This window comes from Schistocerca cancellata, chromosome 3 (genome assembly GCF_023864275.1).
Source record: "Schistocerca cancellata isolate TAMUIC-IGC-003103 chromosome 3, iqSchCanc2.1, whole genome shotgun sequence".
NCBI classification, from domain to species: Eukaryota; Metazoa; Arthropoda; class Insecta; order Orthoptera; family Acrididae; genus Schistocerca; species Schistocerca cancellata.
The window spans coordinates 871412610-871430271 of NC_064628.1; positions in this window are offsets into that span (position 1 = coordinate 871412610).

A 17662-nucleotide genomic window follows, 5' to 3' on the forward strand; every position below is an offset into this window, starting at 1 on the left:
AGACTCCGATGCACCACGGCAGGTTTACTGTTACCCTTCAACCATCACATTGACGATGAAACACAGAAATTGCATCTGGTTTCAATACAAAATTCGCAATGCCGATTTATATTGACGAGAGTAAAGTTTCGGGGAGTCTGTTTTTCGACTCTTCCCAGTGGGCTCAGTGTGAGACTCCGATGCACCACGGCAGCTTTACTGTTACCCTTCGACCATCACATTGACGATGAAACACAGAAATTGCATCCGGTTTCAATACAAAATTCGCAATGCCGATTTATATTAACGAGAGTAACGATTCGGGGAGACTGTTCTTTGGCACTTCCTTAGGGGCTCAGTGTGAGCCTCCGATGCACCACAGCAGGTTTACTGTTACCCTTTGACCATCACATTGACGATGAAACACAGAAATTGCATCCGGTTTCATTACAAAATTCGTAATGCCGATTTGTATTGACGAGAGTAAAGTTTCGGGGAGTCTGTTTTTCGGCTCTTCCCAGTGGGCTCAGTGTGAGACTCCGATGCACCACCGCAGCTTTACTGTTACCCTTCGACCATCACATTGACGATGAAACACAGAAATTGCATCCGGTTTCAATACAAAATTCGCAATGCCGATTTATATTGACGAGAGTAACGATTCGGGGAGACTGTTTTTGGCTTTTCCCTGAGGGCTCAGTGTGAGACTCCGATGCACCACGGCAGGTTTACTGTTACCCTTCAACCATCACATTGACGATGAAACACAGAAATTGCATCTGGTTTCAATACAAAATTCGCAATGCCGATTTATATTGACGAGAGTAAAGTTTCGGGGAGTCTGTTCTTCGGCTCTTCCCAGTGGGCTCAGTGTGAGACTCCGATGCACCACGGCAGCTTTACTGTTACCCTTCGACCATCACATTGACGATGAAACACAGAAATTGCATCCGGTTTCAATACAAAATTCGCAATGCCGATTTGTATTGACGAGAGTAACGTTTCGGGGAGCCTGTTTTCTGGCTCTTCCCTGGGGGCTCAGTGTGAGACTCCGATGCACCACAGCAGGTTTACTGTTACCTTTCGACCATCACATTGACGATGAAACACAAAAATTGCACCCGGTTTAAATACAAAATTCGCAATGCCGATTTATATTGACGAGAGTAACGATTCGGGGAGACTGTTTTTTGGCTCTTCCTTAGGGGCTCAGTGTGAAACTCCGATGCACCACAGCAGGTTTACTGTTATCCTTCGACCATCACATTGACGATGAAACACAGAAATTGCATCCGGTTTCAATACAAAATTCGCAATGCCGATTTATATTGACGAGAGTAACGATTCGGGGAGACTGTTTTTTGGCTCTTCCTTAGGGGCTCAGTGTGAGCCTCCGATGCACCACAGCAGGTTTGCTGTTACCCTTCGACCATCACATTGACGATGAAACACAGAAATTGCATCCGGTTTCAATACAAAATTCGCAATGCCGATTTATATTGACGAGAGTAAAGTTTCGGGGAGTCTGTCTTTCTGCTCTTCCCAGTGGGCTCAGTGTGAGACTCCGATGCACCACAGCAGGTTTACTGTTACCCTTCGACCATCACATTGACGATGAAACACAGAAATTGCATCCGGTTTCAATACAAAATTCGCAATGCCGATTTATATTGACGAGAGTAACGATTCGGGGAGACGGTTCAAAAAAAATGGCTCTGAGCACTATGGGACTCAACTGCTGTGGTCATAAGTCCCCTAGAACTTAGAACTACTTAAACCTAACTAACCTAAGGACATCACACACATCCATGCCCGAGGCAGGATTCGAACCTGCGACCGTAGCGGTCGTGCGGTTCCAGACTGTAGCGCCTTTAACCGCTCGGCCACTCCGGCCGGCGGGGAGACGGTTCTTTGGCTCTTCCTTAGGGGCTCAGTGTGAGACTCCGATGCACCACAGCAGGTTTACTGTTACCATTCGACCATCACATTGACGATGAAACACAGAAATTGCATCCGGTTTAAATACGAAATTCGCAATGCGATTTGTATTGACGAGAGTAAAGTTTCAGGGAGTCTATTTTTTGGCTCTTCCCTGGGGGCTCAGTGTTAGTCTCCGATGCACCTCAGCAGGTTTGCTGTTATCCTTCGACCATCACATTGACGATGAAACACAAAAATTGCATCCGGTTTCAATACAAAATTCGCAATGCCGATTTGTATTGACGAGAGTAAAGCTTCGGGGAGTCTGTTTTTCGGCTCTTCCCAGTGGGCTCAGTGTGAGACTCCGATGCACCACGGCAGCTTTACTGTTACCCTTCGACCATCACATTGACGATGAAACACAGAAATTGCATCCGGTTTCAATACAAAATTCGCAATGCCGATTTATATTGACGAGAGTAACGATTCGGGGAGACTGTTCTTTGGCTCTTCCTTAGGGGCTCAGTGTGAGGCTCCGATGCACCACAGCAGGTTTACTGTTACCACTCGACCATCACATTGACGATGAAACACAGAAATTGCATCCGGTTTAAATACAAAATTCGCAATGCCGATTTGTATTGACGAGAGTAAAGTTTCGGGGAGTCTGTTTTTCGGCTCTTCCCAGTGGGCTCAGTGTGAGACTCCGATGCACCACGGCAGTTTTACTGTTACCCTTCGACCATCACATTGACGATGAACACAGAAATTGCATCCGGTTTCAATACAAAATTCGCAATGCCGATTTGTATTGACGAGAGTAACGTTTCGGGGAGTCTGTTTTTTGGCTCTTCCCTGGGGGCTCAGTGTGAGACTCCGATGCTCCACAGCAGGTTTACTGTTACCCTTCGACCATCACATTGACGATGAAACACAGAAATTGCATCCGGTTTCAATACAAAATTCGCAATGCCGATTTATAATGACGAGAGTAACGATTCGGGGAGACTGTTCTTTATCTCTTCCTTAGGGGCTCAGTGTGACAATCCGATGCACCACAGCAGGTTTACTGTTACCATACGACCATCACATTGACGATGAAACACAGAAATTGCATCCGGTTTAAATACAAAATTCGCAATGCCGATTTGTATTGACGAGAGTAAAGTTTCAGGGAGTCTGTTTTTTGGCTCTTCCCTGGGGGCTCAGTGTGAGTCTCCGATGCACCTCAGCAGGTTTACTGTTACCCTTCGACCATCACATTGACGATGAAACACAGAAATTGCATCCGGTTTCAATACAAAATTCGCAATGCCGATTTGTATTGACGGGAGTAAAGTTTCGGGGAGTCTGTTCTTCGGCTCTTCCCAGTGGGCTCAGTGTGAGACTCCGATGCACCACGGCAGCTTTACTGTTACCCTTCGACCATCACATTGACGATGAAACACAGAAATTGCATCCGGTTTCAATACAAAATTCGCAATGCCGATTTGTATTGACGAGAGTAACGTTTCGGGGAGCCTGTTCTTTGGCTCTTCCCTGGGGGCTCAGTGTGAGACTCCGATGCACCACAGCAGGTTTACTGTTACCCTTGGACCATCACATTGACGATGAAACACAGAAATTGCATCCGGTTTCAATACAAAATTCGCAGTGCCGATTTATATTGACGAGAGTAACGATTCGGGGAGACTGTTCTTTGGCTCTTCCTTAGGGGCTCAGTGTGAGACTCCGATGCACCACAGCAGGTTTACTGTTACCATTCGACCATCACATTGACGATGAAACACATCAATTGCATCCGGTTTAAATACAAAATTCGCAATGCCGGTTTGTATTGACGAGAGTAACGTTTCGGGGAGTCTGTTGTTTGGCTCTTCCCTGGGGGCTAAGTGTGAGACTCCGATGCACCACAGCAAGTTTACTGTTACCCTTCGACCATCACATTGACGATGAAACACAGAAATTGCATCCGGTTTCAATACAAAATTCGCAGTGCCGATTTATATTGACGAGAGTAACGCTTCGGGGAGACTGTTCTTTGGCTCTTCCTTAGGGGCTCAGTGTGAGACTCCGATGCACCACAGCAGGTTTACTGTTACCATTCGACCATCACATTGACGATGAAACACATCAATTGCATCCGGTTTAAATACAAAATTCGCAATGCCGATTTGTATTGACGAGAGTAACGATTCGTGGAGACTGTTTTTTGGCTCTTCCCTGGGGGCTCAGTGTGAGACTCCGATGCACCTCAGCAGGTTTACTGTTACCCTTCGACCATCACATTGACGATGAAACACAGAAATTGCATCCTTTTTCAATACAAAATTCGCAATGCCGATTTGTATTGTCGAGAGTAAAGTTTCGGGGAGTCTGTTTTTCGGCTCTTCCCAGTGGGCTCAGTGTGAGACTCCTATGCACCACGGCAGTTTTACTGTTACCCTTCGACCATCACATTGACGATGAACACAGAAATTGCATCCGGTTTCAATACAAAATTCGCAATGCCGATTTGAATTGACGAGAGTAACGTTTCGGGGAGTCTGTTCTTTGGCTCTTCCCTGGGGGCTCAGTGTGAGACTCCGATGCTCCACAGCAGGTTTACTGTTACCCTTCGACCATCACATTGACGATGAAACACAGAAATTGCATCCGGTTTCAATACAAAATTCGCAATGCCGATTTATATTGACGAGAGTAACGATTCGGGGAGACTGTTCTTTGGCTCTTCCTTAGGGGCTCAGTGTGAGACTCCGATGCACCACAGCAGGTTTACTGTTACCATTCGACCATCACATTGACGATGAAACACAGAAATTGCATCCGGTTTAAATACAAAATTCGCAATGCCGATTTGTATTGACGAGAGTAAAGTTTCAGGGAGTCTGTTTTTGGCTCTTCCCTGGGGGCTCAGTGTGAGTCTCCGATGCACCTCAGCAGGTTTACTGTTACCCTTAGACCTACACATTGACGATGAATCACAGAAATTGCATCCGGTTTCAATACAAAATTCGCAATGCCGATTTGTATTGACGAGAGTAAAGTTTCGGGGAGTCTGTTTTTCGGCTCTTCCCAGTGGGCTCAGTGTGAGACTCCAATGCACCACGGCAGCTTTACTGTTACCCTTCGACCATCAAATTGACGATGAAACACAGAAATTGCATCCGGTTTCAATACAAAATTCGCAATGCCAATTTGTATTGACGAGAGTAACGTTTCGGGGAGTCTGTTTTTTGGCTCTTCCTTAGGGGCTCAGTGTGAGACTCCGATGCACCACAGCAGGTTTACTGTTACCATTCGACCATCACATTGACGATGAAACACAGAAATTGCATCCGGTTTAAATACAAAATTCGCAATGCCGATTTGTATTGACGAGAGTAACGTTTCGGGGAGTCTGTTTTTTGGCTCTTCCCTGGGGGCTAAGTGTGAGACTCCGATGCACCTCAGCAGCTTTACTGTTACCCTTCGACCATCACATTGACGATGAAACACAGAATTTGCATCCGGTTTCAATACAAAATTCGCAATGGCGATTTATATTGACGAGAGTAACGATTCAGGGAGACTGTTCTTTGGCTCTTCCTTAGGGGCTCAGTGCGAGACTCCGATGCACCACAGCAGGTTTACTGTTACCATTCGACCATCACATTGACGATGAAACACTAAAATTGCATCCGGTTTAAATACTAAATTCGCAATGCCGATTTGTATTGACGAGAGTAAATTTTCGGGGAGTCTTTTTTTGGCTCTTCCCTGGGGGCTCAGTGTGAGACTCCGATGCACCTCAGCAGGTTTACTGTTACCCTTCGACCATCACATTGATGATGAAACACAGAAATTGCATCCGGTTTCAATACAAAATTCGCAATGGCGATTTATATTGACGAGAGTCACGATTCGGGGAGGCTGTTCTTTGGCTCTTCCTTAGGGGCTCAGTGCGAGACTCCGATGCACCACAGCAGGTTTACTGTTACCATTCGACCATCACATTGGCGATGAAACACAGAAATTGCATCCGGTTTAAATACAAAATTCGCAATGCCGATTTGTATTGACGAGAGTAAAGTTTCGGGGAGGCTGTTCTTTGGCTCTTCCCTGGGGGCTCAGTGTGAGACTCCGATGCACCTCAGCAGGTTTACTGTTACCCTTCAACCATCACATTGACGATGAAACACAGAAATTGCATCCGGTTTCAATACAAAATTCGCAATGCCGATTTATATTGACGAGAGTAACGATTCGGGGAGACTGTTCTTTGGCTCTTCCTTAGGGGTTCAGTGTGAAACTCCGATGCACCACAGCAGGTTTACTGTTACCCTTCGACCATCACATTGACGATGAAACACAGAAATTGCATCCGGTTTCAATACAAAATTCGCAATGCCGATTTATATTGACGAGAGTAAAAATTCGGGGAGACTGTTCTTTGGCTCTTCCTTAGGGGCTCAGTGTGAGACTCCGATGCACCACAGCAGGTTTACTGTTACCATTCGACCATCACATTGTCGATGAATCACAAAAAATTGCATCAGGTTTCAATACAAAATTCGCAATGCCGATTTGTATTGACGAGAGTAACGTTTCGGGGAGTCTGTTTTTTGGCTCTTCCCTGGGGGCTCAGTGTGAGACTCCGATGCACCTCAGCAGCTTTACTCTTACCCTTCGACCATCACATTGACGATGAAACACAGAAATTGCATCCGGTTTCAATACAATAATCGCAATGCCGATTTATATTGACGAGAGTAAAGTTTCGGGGAGTCTGTTTTAGGCTCTTCCCAGTGGGCTCAGTGTGAGACTCCGATGCACCTCAGCAGGTTTAATGTTACCCTTCGTCCATCACATTGACGATGAAACACAGAAATTGCATCCGGTTTCAATACAAAATTCGTAATGCCGATTTGTATTGACGAGAGTATCGTTTCGGGGAGTCTGTTTTTAGGCTCTTCCCTGGGGGCTCATTGTGAGACTCCGATGCACCACAGCAGGTTTACTGTTACCCTTCGACCATCACATTTACGATGAAACACAGAAATTGCATCCGGTTTCAATACAAATTTCGCAATGCCGATTTATATTGACGAGAGTAACGATTCGGGGAGACTGTTGTTTGGCTCTTCCTTAGGGGCTCAGTGTGAGACTCCGATGCACCACAGCAGGTTTACTGTTACCCTTCGACCATCACATTGATGATGAAACACAGATATTGCATCCGGTTTCAATACAAAATTCGCAATGCCGATTTATATTGACGAGAGTAACGATTCAGGGAGACTGTTCTTTGGCTCTTCCTTAGGGGCTCAGTGTGAGACTCCGATGCACCACAGCAGGTTTACTGTTACCATTCGACCATCACATTGGCGATGAAACACGGAAATTGCATCCGGTTTAAATACAAATTTCGCAATGCCGATTTGTATTGACGAGAGTAATGTTTCGGGGAGTCTGTTTTTTGGCTCTTCCCTGGGGGCTCAGTGTGAGACTCCGATGCACCACAGCAGGTTTACTGTTACCCTTCGACCATCACATTGACGATGAAACACAGAAATTGCATCCGGTTTCAATACAAAATTCGCAATGCCGATTTGTATTGACGAGAGTAAATTTTCGGGGAGTCTGTTCTTTGGCTCTTCCCTGGGGGCTCAGTGTGAGCCTCCGATGCACCACGGCAGCTTTACTGTTACCCTTCGACCATCAAATTGGCGATGAAACACAGAAATTGCATCCGGTTTCAATACAAAATTCGCAATGCCGATTTGTATTGACGAGAGTAACGTTTCGGGGAGTCTGTTTTTTGGCTCTTCCCTGGGGGCTCAGTGTGAGACTCCGATGCACCACAGCAGGTTTACTGTTACCCTTCGACCATCACATTGACGATGAAACACAGAAATTGCATCCGGTTTCAATACAAAATTCGCAATGCCGATTTATATTGACGAGAGTAACGATTCGGGGAGACTGTTGTTTGGCTCTTCCTTAGGGGCTCAGTGTGAGTCTCCGATGCACCACAGCAGGTTTACTGTTACCCTTCGACCATCACATTGACGATGAAACACAGAAATTACATCCGGCTTCAATACAAAATTCGCAATGCCGATTTATATTGACGAGAGTTAAGTTTCGGGGAGTCTGTTCTTTGGCTCTTCCTTAGGGGCTCAGTGTGAGACTCCGATGCACCTCAGCAGCTTTACTGTTACCCTTCGACCATCACATTGACGATGACACAGAAATTGCATCCGGTTTCAATACAAAATTCGCAATGCCGATTTATATTGACGAGAGTAAAGTTTCGGGGAATCTGTTTTTCGGCTCTTCCCAGTGGGCTCAGTGTGGGACTCCGATGCACCTCAGCAGCTTTACTGTTACCCTTCGACCATCACATTGACGATGAAACACAGAAATTGCATCCGGTTTCAATACAAAATTCGCAATGCCGATTTATATTGACGAGAGTAACGATTCGGGGAGACTGTTCTTTGGCTCTTCCTTAGGGGCTCAGTGTGAGACTCCGATGCACCACAGCAGGTTTACTGTTACCCTTCTACCATCACATTGACGATGAAACACAGAAATTGCATCCGGTTTCAATACAAATTTCGCAATGCCGATTTGTATTTACGAGAGTAAAGTTTCGGGGAGTCTGTTTTTCGGCTCTTCCCAGTGGGCTCAGTGTGAGACTCCGATGCACCTCAGCAGGTTTACTGTTACCCTTCGACCATCACATTGACGATGAAACACAGAAATTGCATCCGGTTTCAATACAAAATTCGCAATGCCGATTTATATTGACGAGAGTAACGATTCGGGGAGACTGTTCTTTGGCTCTTCCTTAGGGGCTCAGTGTGAGACTCCGATGCACCACAGCAGGTTTACTGTTACCATTCGACCATCACATTGACGATGAAACACAAAAAATTGCATCAGGTTTGAATACAAAATTCGCAATGCCGATTTGTATTGACGAGAGTAACGTTTCGGGGAGTCTGTTTTTTGGCTCTTCCCTGGGGGCTCAGTGTGAGACTCCGATGCACCTCAGCAGGTTTACTCTTACCCTTCAACCATCACTTTGACGATGAAACACAGAAATTGCATCCGGTTTCAATACAATATTCGCAATGCCGATTTATATTGACGAAAGTAAAGTTTCGGGGGGTCTGTTTTTCGGCTCTTCCCAGTGGGCTCAGTGTGAGACTCCGATGCACCTCAGCAGGTTTACTGTTACCCTTCGACCATCACATTGACGATGAAACACAGAAATTGCATCCGGTTTCAATACAAAATTCGCAATGCCGATTTGAATTGACGAGAGTATCGTTTCGGGGAGTCTGTTTTTAGGCTCTTCCCTGGGGGCTCATTGTGAGACTCCGATGCACCACAGCAGGTTTACTGTTACCCTTCGACCATCACATTTACGATGAAACACAGAAATTGCATCCGGTTTCAATACAAATTTCGCAATGCCGATTTATATTGACGAGAGTAACGATTCGGGGAGACTGTTGTTTGGCTCTTCCTTAGGTGCTCAGTGTGAGACTCCGATGCACCACAGCAGGTTTACTGTTACCCTTCGACCATCACATTGACGATGAAACACAGAAATTGCATCCGGTTTCAATACAAAATTCGCAATGCCGATTTATATTGACGAGAGTAACGATTCGGGGAGACTGTTCTTTAGCTCTTCCTTAGGGGCTCAGTGTGAGTCTCCGATGCACCACAGCAGGTTTACTGTTACCCTTCGACCATCACATTGACGATGAAACACAGAAATTGCATCCGGTTTCAATACAAAATTCGCAATGCCGATTTATATTGACGAGAGTAAAGTTTCGGGGAGCCTGTTTTTCGGCGCTTCCCAGTGGGCTCAGTGTGAGACTCCGATGCACCTCAGCAGCTTTACTGTTACCCTTCAACCATCACATTGACGACGAAACACAGAAATTGCATCCGGTTTCAATACAAAATTCGCAATGCCGATTTATATTGACGAGAGTAAAGTTTCGCGGAGCCTTTTCTTCGGCTCTTCCCAGTGGGCTCAGTGTGAGACTCCGATGCACCACAGCAGCTTTACTGTTACCCATCGACCATCACATTGACGATGAAACACAGAAATTGCATCCGGTTTCAATACAAAATTCGCAATGACGATTTATATTGACGAGAGTAAAGTTTCGGGGAGTCTTTTTTTTGGCTCTTCCCTGAAGGCTCAGTGTGAGACTCCGATGCACCACAGCAGGTTTACTGTTACCCTTCGACCATCACATTGACGATGAAACACAGAAATTGCATGCGGTTTCAATACAAAATTCGCAATGCCGATTTATATTGACGAGAGTAACGATTCGGGGACACTGTTCTTTGGCTCTTCCTTAGGGGCTCAGTGTGAGACTCCGATGCACCACAGCAGGTTTACTGTTACCCTTCGACCATCACATTGACGATGAAAGACAGAAATTGCATCCGGTTTCAATACAAAATTCGCAATGCCGATTTATATTGACGAGAGCAACGATTCGGGGAGACTGTTCTTTGGCTCTTCCTTAGGGGCTCAGTGTGAGACTCCGATGCACCACAGCAGCTTTACTGTTACCCTTCGACCATCACATTGACGATGAAACACAGAAATTGCATCCGGTTTCAATACAAAATTCGCAATGCCGATTTATATTGACGAGAGTAAAGTTTCGGGGAGTCTGTTTTTCGGCTCTTCCCAGTGGGCTCAGTGTGAGACTCCGATGCACCTCAGCAGCTTTACTGTAACCCTTCAACCATCACACTAACGATGAAACACAAAGATTGCATCCGGTTTCAATACAAAATTCGCAATGCCGATTTATATTGACGAGAGTAACGTTTCGGGGAGTCTGTTTTTGGGCTCTTCCCAGTGGACTCAGTGTGAGACTCCGATGCACCTCAGCAGCTTTACTGTTACCCTTCAACCATCAGGGCTGAGTGTGGGACTCCGATGCACCTCAGCAGCTTTACTGTTACCCTTCGACCATCGCATTGACGATGAAACACAGAAATTGCATCCGGTTTCAATACAAAATTCGCAATGCCGATTTATATTGACGAGAGTAAAGTTTCGGGGAGTCTGTTATTCGGCTCTTCCCAGTGGGCTCAGTGTGAGACTCCGATGCACCACAGCAGGTTTACTGTTACCCTTCGACCATCACATTGACGATGAAACACAGAAATTGCATCCGGTTTCAATACAAAATTCGCAATGCCGAATTATATTGACGAGAGTAAAGTTTCGGGGAGTCTGTTTTTCGGCTCTTCCCAGTGGGCTCAGTGTGAGACTCCGATGCACCACAGCAGGTTTACTGTTACCCTTGACCATCACATTGACGATGAAAAACAGAAATTGCATCCGGTTTCAATACAAAATTCGCTATGCCGATTTATATTGACGAGAGTAACGATTCGGGGAGACTGTTCTTTGGCTCTTCCTTAGGGGCTCAGTGTGAGACTCCGATGCACCACAGCAGGTTTACTGTTACCGTTCGACCATCACATTGACGATGAAACACAGAAATTGCATCCGGTTTCAATACAAAATTCGCAATGACGATTTATATTGACGAGAGTAAAGTTTCGCGGAGACTTTTCTTCGGCTCTTCCCAGTGGGCTCAGTGTGAGACTCCGATGCACCACAGCAGCTTTACTGTTACCCTTCGACCATCACATTGACGATGAAACACAGAAATTGCATCCGGTTTCAATACAAAATTCGCAATGCCGATTTATATTGACGAGAGTAAAGTTTCGGGGAGTCTATTTTTCGGCTCTTCCCAGTGGGCTCAGTGTGAGACTCCGATGCACCACAGCAGTTTTACTGTTACCCTTCGACCATCACATTGACGATGAAACACAGAAATTGCATCCGGTTTCAATACAAAATTCGCAATGCCGGATTATATTGACGAGAGTAACGATTCGGGGAGACTGTTCTTTGGCTCTTCCTTAGGGGCTCAGTGTGAGACTCCGATGCACCTCAGCAGCTTTACTGTTACCCTTCGACCATCACATTGACGATGACACAGAAATTGCATCCGGTTTCAATACAAAATTCGCAATGCCGATTTATATTGACGAGAGTAAAGTTTCGGGGAATCTGTTTTTCGGCTCTTCCCAGTGGGCTCAGTGTGGGACTCCGATGCACCTCAGCAGCTTTACTGTTACCCTTCGACCATCACATTGACGATGAAACACAGAAATTGCATCCGGTTTCAATACAAAATTCGCAATGCCGATTTATATTGACGAGAGTAACGATTCGGGGAGACTGTTCTTTGGCTCTTCCTTAGGGGCTCAGTGTGAGACTCCGATGCACCACAGCAGGTTTACTGTTACCCTTCTACCATCACATTGACGATGAAACACAGAAATTGCATCCGGTTTCAATACAAATTTCGCAATGCCGATTTGTATTTACGAGAGTAAAGTTTCGGGGAGTCTGTTTTTCGGCTCTTCCCAGTGGGCTCAGTGTGAGACTCCGATGCACCTCAGCAGGTTTACTGTTACCCTTCGACCATCACATTGACGATGAAACACAGAAATTGCATCCGGTTTCAATACAAAATTCGCAATGCCGATTTATATTGACGAGAGTAACGATTCGGGGAGACTGTTCTTTGGCTCTTCCTTAGGGGCTCAGTGTGAGACTCCGATGCACCACAGCAGGTTTACTGTTACCATTCGACCATCACATTGACGATGAAACACAAAAAATTGCATCAGGTTTGAATACAAAATTCGCAATGCCGATTTGTATTGACGAGAGTAACGTTTCGGGGAGTCTGTTTTTTGGCTCTTCCCTGGGGGCTCAGTGTGAGACTCCGATGCACCTCAGCAGGTTTACTCTTACCCTTCAACCATCACTTTGACGATGAAACACAGAAATTGCATCCGGTTTCAATACAATATTCGCAATGCCGATTTATATTGACGAAAGTAAAGTTTCGGGGGGTCTGTTTTTCGGCTCTTCCCAGTGGGCTCAGTGTGAGACTCCGATGCACCTCAGCAGGTTTACTGTTACCCTTCGACCATCACATTGACGATGAAACACAGAAATTGCATCCGGTTTCAATACAAAATTCGCAATGCCGATTTGAATTGACGAGAGTATCGTTTCGGGGAGTCTGTTTTTAGGCTCTTCCCTGGGGGCTCATTGTGAGACTCCGATGCACCACAGCAGGTTTACTGTTACCCTTCGACCATCACATTTACGATGAAACACAGAAATTGCATCCGGTTTCAATACAAATTTCGCAATGCCGATTTATATTGACGAGAGTAACGATTCGGGGAGACTGTTGTTTGGCTCTTCCTTAGGTGCTCAGTGTGAGACTCCGATGCACCACAGCAGGTTTACTGTTACCCTTCGACCATCACATTGACGATGAAACACAGAAATTGCATCCGGTTTCAATACAAAATTCGCAATGCCGATTTATATTGACGAGAGTAACGATTCGGGGAGACTGTTCTTTGGCTCTTCCTTAGGGGCTCAGTGTGAGTCTCCGATGCACCACAGCAGGTTTACTGTTACCCTTCGACCATCACATTGACGATGAAACACAGAAATTGCATCCGGTTTCAATACAAAATTCGCAATGCCGATTTATATTGACGAGAGTAAAGTTTCGGGGAGCCTGTTTTTCGGCTCTTCCCAGTGGGCTCAGTGTGAGACTCCGATGCACCTCAGCAGCTTTACTGTTACCCTTCAACCATCACATTGACGATGAAACACAGAAATTGCATCCGGTTTCAATACAAAATTCGCAATGCCGATTTATATTGACGAGAGTAAAGTTTCGCGGAGCCTTTTCTTCGGCTCTTCCCAGTGGGCTCAGTGTGAGACTCCGATGCACCACAGCAGCTTTACTGTTACCCATCGACCATCACATTGACGATGAAACACAGAAATTGCATCCGGTTTCAATACAAAATTCGCAATGACGATTTATATTGACGAGAGTAAAGTTTCGGGGAGTCTTTTTTTTGGCTCTTCCCTGAAGGCTCAGTGTGAGACTCCGATGCACCACAGCAGGTTTACTGTTACCCTTCGACCATCACATTGACGATGAAACACAGAAATTGCATGCGGTTTCAATACAAAATTCGCAATGCCGATTTATATTGACGAGAGTAACGATTCGGGGACACTGTTCTTTGGCTCTTCCTTAGGGGCTCAGTGTGAGGCTCCGATGCACCACAGCAGGTTTACTGTTACCCTTCGACCATCACATTGACGATGAAAGACAGAAATTGCATCCGGTTTCAATACAAAATTCGCAATGCCGATTTATATTGACGAGAGCAACGATTCGGGGAGACTGTTCTTTGGCTCTTCCTTAGGGGCTCAGTGTGAGACTCCGATGCACCACAGCAGCTTTACTGTTACCCTTCGACCATCACATTGACGATGAAACACAGAAATTGCATCCGGTTTCAATACAAAATTCGCAATGCCGATTTATATTGACGAGAGTAAAGTTTCGGGGAGTCTGTTTTTCGGCTCTTCCCAGTGGGCTCAGTGTGAGACTCCGATGCACCTCAGCAGCTTTACTGTAACCCTTCAACCATCACACTAACGATGAAACACAAAGATTGCATCCGGTTTCAATACAAAATTCGCAATGCCGATTTATATTGACGAGAGTAACGTTTCGGGGAGTCTGTTTTTGGGCTCTTCCCAGTGGACTCAGTGTGAGACTCCGATGCACCTCAGCAGCTTTACTGTTACCCTTCAACCATCAGGGCTGAGTGTGGGACTCCGATGCACCTCAGCAGCTTTACTGTTACCCTTCGACCATCGCATTGACGATGAAACACAGAAATTGCATCCGGTTTCAATACAAAATTCGCAATGCCGATTTATATTGACGAGAGTAAAGTTTCGGGGAGTCTGTTATTCGGCTCTTCCCAGTGGGCTCAGTGTGAGACTCCGATGCACCTCAGCAGCTTTACTGTTACCCTTCTACCATCACATTGACGATGAAACACAGAAATTGCATCCGGTTTCAATACAAAATTCGCAATGCCGATTTATATTGACGAGAGTAAAGTTTCGCGTAGTCTTTTCTTCGGCTCTTCCCAGTGGGCTCAGTGTGAGACTCCGATGCACCACAGCAGGTTTACTGTTACCCTTCGACCATCACATTGACGATGAAACACAGAAATTGCATCCGGTTTCAATACAAAATTCGCAATGCCGAATTATATTGACGAGAGTAAAGTTTCGGGGAGTCTGTTTTTCGGCTCTTCCCAGTGGGCTCAGTGTGAGACTCCGATGCACCACAGCAGGTTTACTGTTACCCTTGACCATCACATTGACGATGAAAAACAGAAATTGCATCCGGTTTCAATACAAAATTCGCTATGCCGATTTATATTGACGAGAGTAACGATTCGGGGAGACTGTTCTTTGGCTCTTCCTTAGGGGCTCAGTGTGAGACTCCGATGCACCACAGCAGGTTTACTGTTACCCTTCGACCATCACATTGACGATGAAACACAGAAATTGCATCCGGTTTCAATACAAAATTCGCTATGCCGATTTATATTGACGAGAGTAACGATTCGGGGAGACTGTTCTTTGGCTCTTCCTTAGGGGCTCAGTGTGAGACTCCGATGCACCTCAGCAGCTTTACTCTTACCCTTCGACCATCACATTGACGATGAAACACAGAAATTGCATCCGGTTTCAATACAAAATTCGCAATGCCGATTTATATTGACGAGAGTAAAGTTTCGGGGAGTCTGTTTTTCGGCTCTTCCCAGTGGGCTCAGCGTGAGACTCCGATGCACCTCAGCAGCTTTACTGTTACCCTTCGACCATCACATTGACGATGAAACACAGAAATTGCATCCGGTTTCAATACAAAATTCGCAAAGCCGATTTATATTGACGAGAGTAAAGTTTCGGGGAGTCTGTTTTTTGGCTCTTCCCTGAAGGCGCAGTGTGAGACTCCGATGCACCACAGCAGGTTTACTGTTACCCTTCGACCATCACATTGACGATGAAACACAGAAATTGCATCCGGTTTCAATACAAAATTCGCAATGCCGATTTATATTGACGAGAGTAACGATTCGGGGAGACTCTTCTTTGGCTCTTCCTTAGGGGCTCAGTGTGAGACTCCGATGCACCACAGCAGGTTTACTGTTACCCTTCGACCATCACATTGACGATGAAACACAGAAATTGCATCCGGTTTCAATACAAAATTCGCAATGCCGATTTATATTGACGAGAGCAACGATTCGGGGAGACTGTTCTTTGGCTCTTCCTTAGGGGCTCAGTGTGAGACTCCGATGCACCACAGCAGCTTTACTGTTACCCTTCGACCATCACATTGACGATGAAACACAGAAATTGCATCCGGTTTCAATACAAAATTCGCAATGCCGAATTATATTGACGAGAGTAAAGTTTCGGGGAGTCTGTTTTTCGGCTCTTCCCAGTGGGCTCAGTGTGAGACTCCGATGCACCACAGCAGGTTTACTGTTGCCCTTGACCATCACATTGACGATGAAAAACAGAAATTGCATCCGGTTTCAATACAAAATTCGCTATGCCGATTTATATTGACGAGAGTAACGATTCGGGGAGACTGTTCTTTGGCTCTTCCTTAGGGGCTCAGTGTGAGTCTCCGATGCACCACAGCAGGTTTACTGTTACCCTTCGACCATCACATTGACGATGAAACACAGAAATTGCATCCGGTTTCAATACAAAATTCGCAATGCCGATTTATATTGACGAGAGTAACGATTCGGGGAGACTGTTCTTTGGCTCTTCGTTAATGGCTCAGTGTGAGACTCCGATGCACCTCAGCAGCTTTACTGTTACCCTTCGACCATCACATTGACGATGAAACACAGAAATTGCATCCGGTTTCAATACAAAATTCGCAATGCCGATTTATATTGACGAGAGTAAAGTTTCGGGGAGTCTGTTATTCGGCTCTTCCCAGTTGGCTCAGTGTGAGACTCCGATGCACCTCAGCAGCTTTACTGTTACCCTTCTACCATCACATTGACGATGAAACACAGATATTGCATCCGGTTTCAATACAAAATTCGCAATGCCGATTTATATTGACGAGAGTAAAGTTTCGCGGAGTCTTTTCTTCGGCTCTTCCCAGTGGGCTCAGTGTGAGACTCCGATGCACCACAGCAGGTTTACTGTTACCCTTCGACCATCACATTGACAATGAAACACAGAAATTGCATCCGGTTTCAATACAAAATTCGCAATGCCGATTTATATTGACGAGAGTAAAGTTTCGGGGAGTCTGTTTTTCGGCTCTTCCCAGTGGGCTCAGTGTGAGACTCCGATGCACCACAGCAGGTTTACTGTTACCCTTGACCATCACATTGACGATGAAAAGCAGAAATTGCATCCGGTTTCAATACAAAATTCGCAATGCCGATTTATATTGACGAGAGTAACGAGTCGGGGAGACTGTTCTTTGGCTCTTCCTTAGGGGCTCAGTGTGAGACTCCGATGCACCACAGCAGGTTTACTGTTACCCTTCGACCATCACATTGACGATGAAAGACAGAAATTGCATCCGGTTTCAATACAAAATTCGCAATGCCGATTTATATTGACGAGAGCAACGATTCGGGGAGTCTGTTTTTCGGCTCTTCCCAGTGGGCTCAGTGTGAGACTCCGATGCACCTCAGCAGCTTTACTGTAACCCTTCAACCATCACATTGACGATGAAACACAGAAATTGCATCC